The sequence below is a fragment of the Eleutherodactylus coqui genome, chromosome 2 (genome assembly GCF_035609145.1).
Source record: "Eleutherodactylus coqui strain aEleCoq1 chromosome 2, aEleCoq1.hap1, whole genome shotgun sequence".
In the NCBI taxonomy this organism is placed as follows: Eukaryota; Metazoa; Chordata; class Amphibia; order Anura; family Eleutherodactylidae; genus Eleutherodactylus; species Eleutherodactylus coqui.
Window position 1 is genome coordinate 29514616 of NC_089838.1, and position 11795 is coordinate 29526410.

The 11795-nt window shown below is 55.6% G+C and overlaps 1 long non-coding RNA gene across 1 annotated transcript; it reads right to left on the minus strand.

The window, feature by feature from the left end:
• Positions 1 to 1528: 1528 nt before the first annotated feature.
• Positions 1529 to 2429, minus strand: LOC136610442 (uncharacterized). The gene is made up of 3 exons (XR_010790083.1): positions 2298 to 2429; positions 1970 to 2143; positions 1529 to 1778 (listed from the first exon to the last, which is right to left on the minus strand). It is a non-coding gene; the product is annotated as an uncharacterized lncRNA (long non-coding RNA).
• Between the last annotated feature and the right edge of the window lie 9366 nt (positions 2430 to 11795).

An 11795-nucleotide genomic window follows, 5' to 3' on the forward strand; every position in this document is an offset into this window, starting at 1 on the left:
TTTTGAATTTTCATTTTTTCACATTGTCAAATGTCATATATAAAATAAGTGCCAACATACTGTACAAATCTGTGCGAACATATAGATTTCCATCTGTTCACTTTATTCTGGAAGCACGGTTTAAAACTTTTGTAAATTTATTTTTTCCATTTAGGAGACGTTCTAATGTAACATTACTTTTCAGAATTTTGAGGAACACTTAGTTTTCCTACACCAATCCAAGTTTGCAAAGGCTGCTAGGTGTCATAATTAAGGATGAGCGAGTATACTCGCTAAGGCACTATTCGTTCGAGTAATGTGCCTTAGACGAGTATCTCCCTGCTCGTCCATAAAGATTCGGGGACCGCCGCAGCTGACAGGTGAGTCGCAGGGGAGAGATCTCCCCTCCGTTACTCCCCGCTCTCCCCCGCGGCGCCCCCCGAATCTTTATGGACGAGCAGGGAGATACTCGTCTAAGGCACATTACTCGAACGAATAGTGCCTTAGCGAGTATACTCGCTCATCCTTAGTCATAATGATAGATACCCTTACAAATTACCACATTTTAAAAACTGCAGCCCTTAATGTATTCGCTGAGAGGGTCAGGAGTATTTTGACCCCACATTTATTTTTAGGAATTAATGCAATTTAGGAGACCAAATAATATTTAATTTTTAGAAAACATGTCCTTTTTAAGACCTTTTTTTTTCTATATTGCGCATCAAAAGGAGGATTGAACCTCCGAAATGGATACCCCTGTTTTGTCTCGTGTTCACAAGTATACACATTGTGGCCCTAATGTTATGTCTGTATGCACAACTGGGCCCAAAAAGAAAGGAGTAGTCAGTGGCTTTCTGAACAGACTGTTACAATCGTATGAGCAGATAAAGCAGAGGGCCCACACGATCGTGACTAAAGGAGTGGTAGTCTAGTAGTATACACGCACACAGGGAACACAGGAGAGTCACACAGAATCCAGGCAACCAAGCCTGTGCTACAGGGAGGATGACAGTGGCCCTACCTAAGCGGGGACATCAGCCCAGTAAGAGGGCGGCCCAGCGATCTTAAGAACTGGGCCCTAGCAGATCCGAGGAGCCACACCACAGAACAGGAGTCATACACATGCCACATAACAGACACTGCCAACTGCATCAGGAGCAGGACAGGGCACACCGCCAACTGCATCAGGAGCAGGACAGGGCACACCGCCAACTGCATCAGGAGCAGGACAGGGCACACCGCCAACTGCATCAGGAGCAGGACAGGGCACACCACCAACTGCATCAGGAGCAGGACAGGGCACACCGCCAACTGCATCAGCAGCAGGACAGGGCACACCGCCAACTGCATCAGGAGCAGGACAGGGCACACCGCCAACTGCATCAGGAGCAGGACAGGGCACACCGCCAACTGCATCAGGAGCAGGACAGGGCACACCGCCAACTGCATCAGGAGCAGGACAGGGCACACCGCCAACTGCAACGTATAGTGAAAACCAGACAGACCCCACCCAATTCAGATTTTATAATTTATTGCTAGTGGGGATGTTACACCAAGGTTCATTCCGTGATATAGACAAAAGGCCGCTGTGTTTATGGGTCTTTTCTGTTTACTGCATCGCAGTAAAATATTGCGCAGTTTTTCAGGATCCTCCGTCATAATTCTTTTAAAAAAAAGCGTATTAAAAAAAAGGGAGTCACTGGGAAAAAACAGTTCATAAAAAGAAGGGTTTCAAGATTGCTGAACGTCGAGGGTCTCTTCACTGTCTGCCAGCCTTCCCGTTCTCAAGGACATCAGATCTGCAGGAAATGACGAGAAATCAGCAGGTTAACAGTCACATCCCACCAGTATTACTGATTCCTAGATCCGCTCAACCCACTTACAATGACCACTACTACCCCAACCAGGTCAGAAGAATTATACATACATGCATGCATGTACATATGAGCAGATGCAAGCAATGAAAAATTTGGCAGATGCAGCAGCATACCTCGCCGAGTGACGTCAGGTGGTGTCCTAGCGAAGCGAAATTCCTCTCCAGAAGAGTCGTCCTCTCCAAAAGGCGGTGGGCAAATGTGATATCAGCACCTACAACGCCAATCTCCGGTTCCGTACGTTGTACAAAACGCAGCCAAATGTCAGGTTCCTCTCCACACGAGTCGTCCTGTGGAAAACGGAGAGCATATCACCACATGCAAGCAAAAACCTGCAAATATGCACATATCAGGTGATGCAGGAGAAAACCTGCAAATATGCGCCAAATATGCACATATGAGCAGATGCACGCGATGAAAATTTTGGCAGATGCAGCAGCTTACCTCGCTGAGTGATGTCAGATGGTGTCCGAGCGAAGCGAAATTCTTCTCGAAGCGCGTCCAAACGTCAGGATCCTCTCCACACGTAATTTTGCAATAAGGCGCACAAATCTCGGGTGGCGTCTCCACACGTAGCGCACAAATCTTGGGTGTCGTCTTCACACGTAGCGCACAAATCTGCAAAAAAAGTCAGGTCGCGTCAGATGGCGGCGCGCAAATCTCAGGTCGCGTCAGATGGCGTTGCGCAAATCTCAGGTCGCGTATTCTCCACACGTAGCGCCCAGCGCACAAATCTCAGGTGACCGCGTCTCCACACGTAGCGCACAGCGCACTAATCTCAGGTGACCGCGTCTCCACTCGTAGCGCACAACGCACTAATCTCAGGTGACGGCGTCTCCACACGTAGCGCACAGCGCACTAATCTCAGGTGACCGCGTCTCCACACGTAGCGCACAGCGCACTAATCTCAGGTGACCGCGTCTCCACACGTAGCGCACAGCGCACTAATCTCAGGTGACCGCGTCTCCACACGTAGCGCACGGCGCACAAATCTCAGGTAACCACGTCTCCACACGTAGCGCACAGCGCGCAAATCTCAGGTGACCACGTTTCCACACGTAGCGCACGGCGCACAAATCTCAGGTGACCGCGTCTCCACACGTAGTGCACAGCGCGCAAATCTCAGGTGACCGCGTCTACACACATAGCGCACGGCGCACAAATCTCAGGTGACCGCGTCTACACACGTAGCGGACAGCGCACTAATCTCAGGTGACCGCGTCTACACACATAGCGCACAGCGCACAAATCTCAGGTGACCGCATCTCCACACGTAGCGCACGGCGCACAAATCTCAGGTGACCGCGTCTCCACACGTAGCGCACAGCGCGCAAATCTCAGGTGGCCGCGTCTCCACACGTAGCGCCCAGCGCACTAATCTCAGGTGACCACGTCTACACACGTAGCGCCCAGCGCACAAATCTCAGGTGACCGCGTCTCCACACGTAGCGCACAGCGCACTAATCTCAGGTGACCGCGTCTACACACGTAGCGCACAGCACACAAATCTCAGGTGGACGCGTCTCCACACATAGCGCACAGCGCACAAATCTCAGGTGGGTACTCACCACACGTAGCGCACAGCGCACTAATCTCAGGTGGGTACTCACCACACGTAGCGCACAGCGCACAAATCTCAGGTGACCGCATGTCCACACGTAGCGCACAGCACACAAATCTCAGGTGGCCGCGTCTCCACACGTAGCGCATAGCGCGCAAATCTCAGGGTGCCGCGTCTCCACACGTAGCGCACGGCGCACTAATCTCAGGTGACGGCATCTCCACACGTAGCGCACAGCGCACAAATCTCAGGTGACGGCGTCTCCACATGTAGCGCACAGCGCACAAATCTCAGGTGACGGCGTCTCCACACGTAGCTCACGGCGCACAAACCTGCAAATATGCGCCAAATATGCACATATGAGCAGATGCACGCGATGAAAATTTGGGCAGATGCAGCAGCTTACCTCGCTGAGTGATGTCAGATGGTGTCCGAGCGAAGCGAAATTCTTCTCGAAACGCGTCCAAACGTCAGGATCCTCTCCACACGTAATTTTGCAATAAGGCGCACAAATCTCGGGTGGCGTCTCCACACGTAGCGCACAAATCTTGGGTGTCGTCTTCACACGTAGCGCACAAATATGCAAAAAAAGTCAGGTCGCGTCAGATGGCGTCGCGCAAATCTCAGGTCGCGTCAGATGGCGTCGCGCAAATCTCAGGTCGCGTATTCTCCACACGTAGCGCCCAGCGCACAAATCTCAGGTGACCGCGTCTCCACACGTAGCGCACAGCGCACTAATCTCAGGTGACCGCGTCTCCACACGTAGCGCACAGCGCACTAATCTCAGGTGACCGCGCCTCCACACGTAGCGCACGGTGCGCAAATCTCAGGTGAACGCGTTTCCACACGTAGCGCACGGCGCACAAATCTCAGGTGACCGCGTCTCCACACGTAGCGCACAGCGCGCAAATCTCAGGTGACCGCGTCTCCACACGTAGCGGACAGCGCACTAATCTCAGGTGACCGCGTCTACACGTAGCGCACAGCGCACAAATCTCAGGTGACCGCGTCTCCACACGTAGCGCACGGCGCACAAATCTCAAGTGACCGCGTCTCCACACGTAGCGCACAGCGCGCAAATCTCAGGTGGCCGCGTCTCCACACATAGCGCACGGCGCACTAATCTCAGGTGACCGCGTCTCCACACGTAGCGCACGGCGCACAAATCTCAGGTGACCGCGTCTACACACGTAGCGCACAGCGCACTAATCTCAGGTGACCGCGTCTCCACTCGTAGCGCACAACGCACTAATCTCAGGTGACGGCGTCTCCACACGTAGCGCACGGCGCACAAATCTCAGGTGACCGTGTCTACACACGTAGCGCCCAGCGCACAAATCTCAGGTGACCGCGTCTCCACACGTAGCGCACAGCACACAAATCTCAGGTGGACGCGTCTCCACACATAGCGCACAGCGCACAAATCTCAGGTGGGTACTCACCACACGTAGCGCACAGCGCACTAATCTCAGGTGGGTACTCACCACACGTAGCGCACAGCGCACAAATCTCAGGTGACCGCATGTCCACACGTAGCGCACAGCACACAAATCTCAGGTGGCCGCGTCTCCACACGTAGCGCATAGCGCGCAAATCTCAGGGTGCCGCGTCTCCACACGTAGCGCACGGCGCACTAATCTCAGGTGACGGCATCTCCACATGTAGCGCACAGCGCACAAATCTCAGGTGACGGCGTCTCCACATGTAGCGCACAGCGCACAAATCTCAGGTGACGGCGTCTCCACACGTAGCTCACGGCGCACAAACCTGCAAATATGCGCCAAATATGCACATATGAGCAGATGCACACGATGAAAATTTGGGCAGATGCAGCAGCTTACCTCGCTGAGTGATGTCAGATGGTGTCCGAGCGAAGCGAAATTCTTCTCGAAACGCGTCCAAAGGTCAGGATCCTCTCCACACGTAATTTTGCAATAAGGCGCACAAATCTCAGGTGGCGTCTCCACACGTAGCGCACAAATCTTGGGTGTCGTCTTCACACGTAGCGCACAAATCTGCAAAAAAAAGTCAGGTCGCGTCAGATGGCGTCGCACAAATCTCAGGTCGCGTCAGATGGCGTCGCGCAAATCTCAGGTCGCGTATTCTCCACACGTAGCGCCCAGCGCACAAATCTCTGGTGACCGCGTCTCCACACGTAGCGCACAGCGCACTAATCTCAGGTGACCGCGTCTCCACACATAGCGCACAGCGCACTAATCTCAGGTGACCGCGCCTCCACACGTAGCGCACGGCGCACAAATCTCAGGTAACCACGTCTCCACACGTAGCGCACAGCGCGCAAATCTCAGGTGACCGCGTCTCCACACGTAGCGGACAGCGCACTAATCTCAGGTGACCGCGTCTACACGTAGCGCACGGCGCACAAATCTCAGGTGACCGCGTCTCCACACGTAGCGCACGGCGCACAAATCTCAGGTGACCGCGTCTCCACACGTACCGCACGGCGCACTAATCTCAGGTGACCGCGTCTCCACACGTAGCGCACGGCGCACAAATCTCAGGTGACCGCGTCTACACACGTAGCGCACAGCGCACTAATCTCAGGTGACCGCGTCTCCACTCGTAGCGCACAGCGCACTAATCTCAGGTGACGGCGTCTCCACACGTAGCGCACAGCGCACAAATCTCAGGTGACGGCGTCTCCACATGTAGCGCACAGCGCACAAATCTCAGGTGACGGCGTCTCCACACGTAGCTCACGGCGCACAAACCTGCAAATATGCGCCAAATATGCACATATGAGCAGATGCACGCGATGAAAATTTGGGCAGATGCAGCAGCTTACCTCGCTGAGTGATGTCAGATGGTGTCCGAGCGAAGCGAAATTCTTCTCGAAACGCGTCCAAACGTCAGGATCCTCTCCACACGTAATTTTGCAATAAGGCGCACAAATCTCGGGTGGCGTCTCCACACGTAGCGCACAAATCTTGGGTGTCGTCTTCACACGTAGCGCACAAATATGCAAAAAAAGTCAGGTCGCGTCAGATGGCGTCGCGCAAATCTCAGGTCGCGTCAGATGGCGTCGCGCAAATCTCAGGTCGCGTATTCTCCACACGTAGCGCCCAGCGCACAAATCTCTGGTGACCGCGTCTCCACACGTAGCGCACAGCGCACTAATCTCAGGTGACCGCGTCTCCACACATAGCGCACAGCGCACTAATCTCAGGTGACCGCGCCTCCACACGTAGCGCACGGCGCACAAATCTCAGGTAACCACGTCTCCACACGTAGCGCACAGCGCGCAAATCTCAGGTGACCGCGTCTCCACACGTAGCGGACAGCGCACTAATCTCAGGTGACCGCGTCTACACGTAGCGCACAGCGCACAAATCTCAGGTGACCGCATCTCCACACGTAGCGCACGGCGCACAAATCTCAGGTGACCGCGTCTCCACACGTAGCGCACAGCGCGCAAATCTCAGGTGGCCGCGTCTCCACACGTAGCGCACGGCGCACTAATCTCAGGTGACCGCGTCTCCACACGTAGCGCACGGCGCACAAATCTCAGGTGACCGCGTCTACACACGTAGCGCACAGCGCACTAATCTCAGGTGACCGCGTCTCCACTCGTAGCGCAGAACGCACTAATCTCAGGTGACGGCGTCTCCACACGTAGCGCACAGCGCACTAATCTCAGATGACCGCGTCTCCACACGTAGCGCACAGCGCACTAATCTCAGGTGACCGCGTCTCCACACGTAGCGCACAGCGCACTAATCTCAGGTGACCGCGTCTCCGCACATAGCGCACGGCGCACAAATCTCAGGTGACCGCGTCTACACATGTAGCGGACAGCGCACTAATCTCAGGTGACCGCGTCTACACACGTAGCGCACAGCGCACAAATCTCAGGTGACCGCGTCTCCACACGTAGCGCACGGCGCACAAATCTCAGGTGACCGCGTCTCCACACGTAGCGCACAGCGCGCAAATCTCAGGTGGCCGCGTCTCCACACGTAGCGCACAGCGCACTAATCTCAGGTGACCGCGTCTCCACACGTAGCGCACAAAGCACTAATCTCAGGTGACCGCGTCTCCACACGTAGCGCACGGCTCACAAATCTCAGGTGGCCGCGTCTACACACGTAGCGCCCAGCGCACAAATCTCAGGTGACCGCGTCCCCACACGTAGCGCACAGCGCACTAATCTCAGGTGACCGTGTCTACACACGTAGCGCACAGCACACAAATCTCAGGTGGCCGCGTCTCCACACGTAGCGCACAAATCTCAGGTGGCCGCGTCTCCACATATAGCGCACAGCGCATAAATCTCAGGTGGGTACTCACCACACGTAGCGCACAGCGCACTAATCTCAGGTGGGTACTCACCACACGTAGCGCACAGCGCACAAATCTCAGGTGACCGCATGTCCACACGTAGCGCACAGCACACAAATCTCAGGTGGCCGTGTCTCCACATGTAGCGCACAGCGCGCAAATCTCAGGGGGCCGCGTCTCCACACGTAGCGCATGGCGCACTAATCTCAGGTGACGGCATCTCCACACGTAGCGCACAGCGCACAAATCTCAGGTGACGGCGTCTCCACACGTAGCGCACAGCGCACAAATCTCAGGTGACGGCGTCTCCACACGTAGCGCACGGCGCACAAACCTGCAAATATGCGCCAAATATGCACATATGAGCAGATGCACGCGATGAAAATTTGGGCAGATGCAGCAGCTTACCTCGCTGAGTGATGTCAGATGGTGTCCGAGCGAAGCTAAATTCTTCTCGAAACGCGTCCAAACGTCAGGATCCTCTCCACACGTAATTTTGCAATAAGGCGCACAAATCTCGGGTGGCGTCTCCACACGTAGCGCACAAATCTTGGGTGTCGTCTTCACACGTAGCGCACAAATCTGCAAAAAAAAGTCAGGTCGCGTCAGATGGCGTCGCGCAAATCTCAGGTCGCGTCAGATGGCGTCGCGCAAATCTCAGGTCGCGTATTCTCCACACGTAGCGCCCAGCGCACAAAATCTCAGGTGACCGCGTCTCCACACGTAGCGCACTAATCTCAGGTGACGGCGTCTCCACACGTAGCGCACAGCGCACTAATCTCAGATGACCGCGTCTCCACACGTAGCGCACAGCGCACTAATCTCAGGTGACGGCGTCTCCACACGTAGCGCACAGCGCACTAATCTCAGATGACCGCGTCTCCACACGTAGCGCACAGCGCACTAATCTCAGGTGACTGCGTCTCCACACGTAGAGCACGGCGCACAAATCTCAGGTAACCACGTTTCCACACGTAGCGCCCAGCGCACAAATCTCAGGTGACCGCGTCTCCACACGTAGCGCACAGCGCACTAATCTCAGGTGACCGCGTCTACACACGTAGCGCACAGCACACAAATCTCAGGTGGACGCGTCTCCACACATAGCGCGCAGCGCACAAATCTCAGGTGGGTACTCACCACACGTAGCGCACAGCGCACTAATCTCAGGTGGGTACTCACCACACGTAGCGCACAGCGCACAAATCTCAGGTGACCGCATGTCCACATGTAGCGCACAGCACACAAATCTCAGGTGGCCGCGTCTCCACACGTAGCGCATAGCGCGCAAATCTCAGGGGGCCGCGTCTCCACACGTAGCGCACGGCGCACTAATCTCAGGTGACCGCGTCTCCACACGTAGCGCACGGCGCACAAATCTCAGGTGACCGCGTCTACACACGTAGCGCACAGCGCACTAATCTCAGGTGACCGCGTCTCCACTCGTAGCGCAGAACGCACTAATCTCAGGTGACGGCGTCTCCACACGTAGCGCACAGCGCACTAATCTCAGATGACCGCGTCTCCACACGTAGCGCACAGCGCACTAATCTCAGGTGACCGCGTCTCCACACGTAGCGCACAGCGCACTAATCTCAGGTGACCGCGTCTCCGCACATAGCGCACGGCGCACAAATCTCAGGTGACCGCGTCTACACACGTAGCGGACAGCGCACTAATCTCAGGTGACCGCGTCTACACACGTAGCGCACAGCGCACAAATCTCAGGTGACCGCGTCTCCACACGTAGCGCACGGCGCACAAATCTCAGGTGACCGCGTCTCCACACGTAGCGCACAGCGCGCAAATCTCAGGTGGCCGCGTCTCCACACGTAGCGCACAGCGCACTAATCTCAGGTGACCGCGTCTCCACACGTAGCGCACAAAGCACTAATCTCAGGTGACCGCGTCTCCACACGTAGCGCACGGCTCACAAATCTCAGGTGGCCGCGTCTACACACGTAGCGCCCAGCGCACAAATCTCAGGTGACCGCGTCCCCACACGTAGCGCACAGCGCACTAATCTCAGGTGACCGTGTCTACACACGTAGCGCACAGCACACAAATCTCAGGTGGCCGCGTCTCCACACGTAGCGCACAAATCTCAGGTGGCCGCGTCTCCACATATAGCGCACAGCGCATAAATCTCAGGTGGGTACTCACCACACGTAGCGCACAGCGCACTAATCTCAGGTGGGTACTCACCACACGTAGCGCACAGCGCACAAATCTCAGGTGACCGCATGTCCACACGTAGCGCACAGCACACAAATCTCAGGTGGCCGTGTCTCCACATGTAGCGCACAGCGCGCAAATCTCAGGGGGCCGCGTCTCCACACGTAGCGCATGGCGCACTAATCTCAGGTGACGGCATCTCCACACGTAGCGCACAGCGCACAAATCTCAGGTGACGGCGTCTCCACACGTAGCGCACAGCGCACAAATCTCAGGTGACGGCGTCTCCACACGTAGCGCACGGCGCACAAACCTGCAAATATGCGCCAAATATGCACATATGAGCAGATGCACGCGATGAAAATTTGGGCAGATGCAGCAGCTTACCTCGCTGAGTGATGTCAGATGGTGTCCGAGCGAAGCTAAATTCTTCTCGAAACGCGTCCAAACGTCAGGATCCTCTCCACACGTAATTTTGCAATAAGGCGCACAAATCTCGGGTGGCGTCTCCACACGTAGCGCACAAATCTTGGGTGTCGTCTTCACACGTAGCGCACAAATCTGCAAAAAAAAGTCAGGTCGCGTCAGATGGCGTCGCGCAAATCTCAGGTCGCGTCAGATGGCGTCGCGCAAATCTCAGGTCGCGTATTCTCCACACGTAGCGCCCAGCGCACAAATCTCAGGTGACCGCGTCTCCACACGTAGCGCACTAATCTCAGGTGACGGCGTCTCCACACGTAGCGCACAGCGCACTAATCTCAGATGACCGCGTCTCCACACGTAGCGCACAGCGCACTAATCTCAGGTGACGGCGTCTCCACACGTAGCGCACAGCGCACTAATCTCAGATGACCGCGTCTCCACACGTAGCGCACAGCGCACTAATCTCAGGTGACTGCGTCTCCACACGTAGCGCACAGCGCACTAATCTCAGGTGACCGCGTCTCCACACGTAGAGCACGGCGCACAAATCTCAGGTAACCACGTTTCCACACGTAGCGCCCAGCGCACAAATCTCAGGTGACCGCGTCTCCACACGTAGCGCACAGCGCACTAATCTCAGGTGACCGCGTCTACACACGTAGCGCACAGCACACAAATCTCAGGTGGACGCGTCTCCACACATAGCGCGCAGCGCACAAATCTCAGGTGGGTACTCACCACACGTAGCGCACAGCGCACTAATCTCAGGTGGGTACTCACCACACGTAGCGCACAGCGCACAAATCTCAGGTGACCGCATGTCCACACGTAGCGCACAGCACACAAATCTCAGGTGGCCGCGTCTCCACACGTAGCGCACGGCGCACTAATCTCAGGTGACGGCATCTCCACACGTAGCGCACAGCGCACAAATCTCAGGTGACGGCGTCTCCACATGTAGCGCACAGCGCACAAATCTCAGGTGACGGCGTCTCCACACGTAGCTCACGGAGCACAAACCTGCAAATATGCGCCAAATATGCACATATGAGCAGATGCACGCGATGAAAATTTGGGCAGATGCAGCAGCTTACCTCGCTGAGTGATGTCAGATGGTGTCCGAGCGAAGCGAAATTCTTCTCGAAACGCGTCCAAACGTCAGGATCCTCTCCACACGTAATTTTGCAATAAGGCGCACAAATCTCGGGTGGCATCTCCACACGTAGCGCACAAATCTTGGGTGTCGTCTTCACACGTAGCGCACAAATCTGCAAAAAAAAGTCAGGTCGCGTCAGATGGCGTCGCGCAAATCTCAGGTCGCGTCAGATGGCGTCGCGCAAATCTCAGGTCGCGTATTCTCCACACGTAGCGCCCAGCGCACAAATCTCAGGTGACCGCGTCTCCACACGTAGCGCACAGCGCACTAATCTCAGGTGACCGCGTCTCCACACGTAGCGCACTAATCTCAGGTGACGGCGTCTCCA